This window comes from Lathyrus oleraceus, chromosome 4, assembly GCF_024323335.1.
Source record: "Lathyrus oleraceus cultivar Zhongwan6 chromosome 4, CAAS_Psat_ZW6_1.0, whole genome shotgun sequence".
Lineage (NCBI taxonomy): Eukaryota > Viridiplantae > Streptophyta > Magnoliopsida > Fabales > Fabaceae > Lathyrus > Lathyrus oleraceus.
Genome location: NC_066582.1, coordinates 205,064,050 through 205,069,875, shown reverse-complemented (window position 1 = coordinate 205,069,875; position 5,826 = coordinate 205,064,050). Strand labels below are relative to the sequence as shown.

The following is a 5,826-nucleotide window of genomic DNA, read 5'->3' as shown; positions in this document are numbered from 1 at the left end:
GCGAGATATACATCTCGAATCCTAGTCTTAGGAGTGCACGATATACACCATGTTCCATTTCCATCTTTGTTGAAAAAGTATTAAGGTAGGAATTAGGTATTTTGAAGTTTGAAAGACGAGTACTTGTGACTTACAAGCTCTTACAGCTTGGGTCTATTACTCGGGACTACGTCTGGACATTCCACCCAGGCAGTCTGTTTCTTTCCAATATTGCTAAGAAAATGATTCGAATATTTACGAATGTTTTGGAGGGAAGACGAATATTTATGGCTTGCAAGCTCTTACAGCTTGAGCCTAATATTCGGGATTATAACTGGATATTCCATCCAGGATAATCTTTTTCTTCACGTTTTAATTAGAAAAAGATTTGAATATTTGGAATGTTAAAGAGAATTTGAATATTTACGGCTTGCAAGCTCTTACAGCTTGAGCATAATATTCGGGATTACGACTGGACATTCCATCCAGGTAATCTTTTTCTTCCAACTTTATTAAGAAAATGGTTTAGATATTCATAACTATTTTGGAGAGAAGACGAATATTTATGGCTTACAAGCTCTTACAGCTTGAGCCTAATATTCGGGATTACGACTGGACATTCCATCCAGGTAATCTTTTTCTTCATGTTTTATTTAGAAAACGATTTGAATATTTGAGTGTTTAAGAGAAGACGAATATTAACGGCTTGTAAGCTCTTACAGCTTGAGCCTAATATTCGGGATTATAACTGGATATTCCCTCCAGGATAATCTTTTTCTTCACGTTTTATTTAGAAAACGATTTGAATATTAGAGTGTTAAAGAGAAGACGAATATTAACGGCTTGTAAGCTCTTACAGCTTGAGCCTAATATTCGGGATTATAACTGGATATTCCCTCCAGGATAATCTTTTTCTTCACGTTTTATTTAGAAAACGATTTGAATATTAGAGTGTTAAAGAGAAGACGAATATTAACGGCTTGCAAGCTCTTACAGCTTGAGCCTAATATTCGGGATTATAACTGGATATTCCCTCCAGGATAATCTTTTTCTTCATGTTTTATTTAGAAAACGATTTGAATATTAGAGTGTTAAAAAGAAGACGAATATTAACGGCTTGCAAGCTCTTACAGCTTGAGCCTAATATTCGGGATTATAACTGGATATTCCATCCAGGATAATCTTTTTCTTCACGTTTTATTTAGAAAACGTCTTGAATAATAAATTAAAATAATCAAAGTACAGAGGTTTGAAATTATTGAAAGTTAAGTTGATGTTGCTTAAGAGCTCATTGTAAGAAGGCCCAAGAGTAAGCCATGTGAGGTTGATGGCGATGCTTAAAAGCAATCGACTTACAAGGGTATGGAAATGAGCTAGACATTGAATTGAGAATTAGGAGATTTATATTTTTAAAGCGGTTTTGAATGGATGATGAAATTAAAGGAAACCAAATTTGTGTTATTAAGTGATAATGAAAATATGAGGGTAGGAGAAATCATAATAAAATATAAACATGAGAATTAAAAAACAAAACTGAGAAAATGGAATGTTGAAAAACCAAAATAACACACGTGGGTGTCGAACCCAGGACTAAGGGCCTACCAAACCAACACTCTGGCCAACTCCACCACTGGTCCACTGATGATGACATCGGCAAGAAAAAATAATAAAAGGGAAAAAAGATGCCTAAGTGAAAAAAAGCTAAACAGAGGAACAACAGGCTATCCAGCAGGAAACGATTGCTTCATGGTGATGTTAAAACAACGACAAATCCCACGAAACATGTTTCTCCGGCACAAAACCGAAATCACAAAGCCTTTCAAACAGAAATCCAAACATATCTTGAAGTGACACAATCATCAAGTGTAAAGAAACTCAACAAGCATATTCAAAAACAAACAATAATAAAAACATGTAACCAAACCATTACCTATGCAAAAGAGATCGGATTTGGGTGACTACAGTGGAGACTTAGGCGAGGATGCCCTCACCCCAATAGCCAAGGTTTGACGCTAGAAAAATGAAGAATAGATTGAGCTCGAAGGTTGTTATTGTTGCCGGAAAAATGTCAGGGTCGTGATGCGACGGTTCCGATTGTAGCCTTTCTGGTTGTAACAAGGGAGACGGCGGAGAGTTTAAGGGATTTGTGGTTTTTACAGCTGAAGCGTGGAGTATGGAGGGTTATTTTTCTGTGTGAACAGTTTTCTTGAATCCTCTCTTTTCTTTTTTGAATGGTGGCCGCCTCCTCCCCTCCTGTGAACAATATCCGTCCCTTATATAATCCCACTGCTAGGGTTTGGAATTGGTCACTGAGATCAAAAGAGTATTGGAAATAGAAGTGTTTTCTTGTGCTGCTCTGTTGTCTACCCCACTTTGGTGCTTGCTCTGAAGAAGGTAACTTGTACCTTGTACCTTCTCCTGAAAATATTTTGATTCCCTTTTGTTGCTTGTGAATTTTTACCGCCGGTAAAAAGCTATTCACGGTTGCGAATTCACTTGAATATGATATGTATTGTTTGATGCTTGCAGGGAGGAGGTGTGAATTGAGGTGCTGATGACGATAAGTCGTGCTGACTAGATGGAAATGAAAGGTATTGAAATCTCAGATGCTGGCTCAGAGTAGGATTCTATCTTGCTTATGCAGCAGCTCAGTTCATGCCACAAGGGCTCTAAGCTGAATTGATTTCAGAAAACTCCAAATGAGCCCGAGAAATTCCATCATTCTCTTTCTCAGTCGATGAGGTGACAAAGGAACTCAAGGCTTGCAAAACCCTCAAAATCGAAGCACCATTAGCAGACGTAGTAAGAAGAGCCTTTATTGCTTCACTGAAAATGCATAATTCATCCATAGCAGATGAAGTCAAGTCACGAACTGCTCCTTCTAGTGCAAGCAACGAGCACAGGAGCTGGAGTTCTGTTTGTTGTAGATTAGGACAAACTTCACAACTGGAATTGCTTACCTCAACTACCTCAACTACCTGCTCGACAGAGACAGGATCATCTTTAACTGAAACCATTGGCGATGTACGTGTATCTGATATAGACTGATCATCCATCACCTTATCTTTAAGCGAGACTGAATTTTCACTTGCTTTGGCCCGACTCAAATCACAGGAACGTATATCTTCACTGCACCTTTCTTCTTTCTGCATGTCAGAAACTGCAACAGTTCTCGTTCCCATGGAATCCTCTAAACTACTTAACTCGGCATCAAGTTCTTTAACTACACTTCCTCCTTCTAGAGAATCTTGCGGGGGTATTGCAAAAATAGATCTATCAGGATGATGGCCATCAACATCAACTGCATTTTGATCCAGAGTCTGTGTATCTACAACATCTTCTTCCTTCATCATAGAAGATTCCAAATTTTGATTATTACTTTCAGTTAGTTGAGGGCTTTGCTTCTCATCCACCGTATTTTGAATAGATAAATCAGTAATATTAGTTTCCACCACAAGTGCTGATGAATCACGAGTTTCACAATGATCTAAGCCATCAGCCACAGTCTGAGCTTCTCTTTGATTAGTAATGTCAAATTTATCATCGGTAAAGAAGGTTCGACTATGCTCAGACATAAGCAAGTCAATATTTTGGAACATATCATTTGGTTCCAGAATACCTGAACTTCCCTCAATGGATAATTCACCTTCGTGACTTTGGGAAATTCCAGTCTGAGACTGTTCAATTCCTGCGGGCTTCTTCGATCCAGAAAAACTTATATGAGCATCACCGGGCGGTTGTAAATCTGTAACATTATCTGTAAATTCATTTCTATCATCAGGTTTTGGATTGGAGTGCATTTGCTTAGCTAAGTAGGCCAGTTCATCACAAGCATCTGATTCCTGAATAACAGTTTGCCTAGGAGTATACTCCCCCTGTCCAACATATTTCAAGAGCATTTCGACAGACTCTGGGGAAATGGCCTCACACCATACATTACCATACCTTGATATAGAGCAAGATCCAACAGCAGTTGAGTTGAACTCTATGCTACTACCCCCACGGGAGAATGCGTCAATCCACTGGTTATCTTCGTTACTTTCAATCAGGAATGTCTGGCCTTGCACCAACTAAATCTTGTGCAACTGGTTTCCACATCACCATGAGAACCGGCTTCCGCTACATCCGACTCATCCACAAATGTTGCCCACATGCACACGATAGTCATTTCTTATAAGGTTGCGAATGGAGATCCATTTTTCCTGTAAATACTTCTGGTTTGATCGGTACTTAGACGACTTTCAGTGATATCAAAGGCACTACCAAGCTTTTGCTTCCGTCGACGGTACATTGTGAAAGCTAGAATGCCTACATGCTGACACTGCTATTGATGCCAGAACTAAGCCGACGGTAACAGACACTGTCTTTTTGGATTTCGACGAGTTTTGGCACCGAGTTGTATTGTAAGGCAACTTTATGTTTGCAGTTTCGGGGATTTCTTTTGGCGTAACACCAACTCCGTGAAATTTCAATTCTCTTTGCGTAATTTGTATCACTGATTGTTCATCCCGAAACTTCAAATAGGTGAGTGCCTTCACTTCGTATCAATGTCGTTTTCTTTAAACTTCACGCACACTTCAACTTTGTTTTTGAGAGAAGCCACGACGCCGTCAGTGCACGACGAAGGTCCTTGTGTATCACTCTGATCATGACATCGTACATCAACAGAAAAGGTTTATGTCCTGAAGAATGTCAGTACCTTGGCACTTGGAATGGAATTTCCCTTGGGAAAAACAAGGGTACTTTGTTTATTGTCTGGTGCACTGTCCTGTGCATCTGAACCAGAACCTTCCGCTCAATTGTGGAAAATAGGTTCGACACATCCGATGCAGCATTCTCGAGCTCTTGGCTTGTGAATCTACTTTTGAAGTTGATTTACCTTTGGAAATCATGTCGTTTTGCTTTTGAGTATTCTGACTCAGCACATTGCTGTCACGACTTGCATTCGTTTTCTGTGACAATGCTTGGTTTATAATTGGTTTCCGGCTTTGGTAGTGAAGATAATCCAAATTTGCTCCATGTGATGATTCCATAATTAAGTGCAGATGCAATAATTTCAGCATATAAAACGGCAAATGTTTCAGACTGATTCAAACTCCAATCAGTTAACTCATCAGTTCGAAGTATGATGCAGTTACCATTAGTAAAGCTCCAAAGCAGTACAAATATGTTGTGACAGATAGGTTTGCAGGATACTTTTTTAATAATGGAGCCTGAATGGATAGAAAAGAAGCCATGCACATGCAGTTCCCTATGAAGCACAAAACTCCAAGATGAAAATGGTCAAGTCCAAGATCCATTAAACCATTAACTAACCATCTAGAAGGCTCTGGTTGACCTCTGGAACTTATTTCACCGTGTGATATAATGTCCAATTCCGAAGATCCTACCAGTGTTGGTCCACGGTACAAAACCATCATTAAGGCCCCCCAAAACACCGACGAAAATTCCTCCACCCTTGGACAGACCTTCATATCTTAGCAAGTTTACTCTTTTTGTACCCATCATTATAGCCAACACAAATGTAAAGACTGGAGTCGCTGGCTGAATTGCAGCAGCATAAGTTGGATTTTGTCTTCCTGTCATGAAAAATCAGATGCAGGTTTATTGGAATTGTCTTCCTGTCATGTAAAATCAGATGCAGGAAGATCTAGCAATCTGGTGTAATGTACTTCCGTCATCAACCAAACAGACTCACAAAACCAACTTCAGATATATCGATCAACTGATAGCTGGTACGGTTCACATGGGAAACATCACAACTGTGAGATGAAGGAAAAAATCTTCAAGCTTTTCTTTTATTGAAAATATCAATGCCGTCAAGTGACACTTCGCATGTCCATGCTG

General features: G+C 39.3%; 1 pseudogene; it reads right to left on the bottom strand.

Moving 5' to 3' along the window:
- Nucleotides 1-4,911: 4,911 nt before the first annotated feature.
- Nucleotides 4,912-5,565, bottom strand: LOC127136673 (WAT1-related protein At4g19185-like; annotated as a pseudogene).
- Nucleotides 5,566-5,826: the final 261 nt, after the last annotated feature.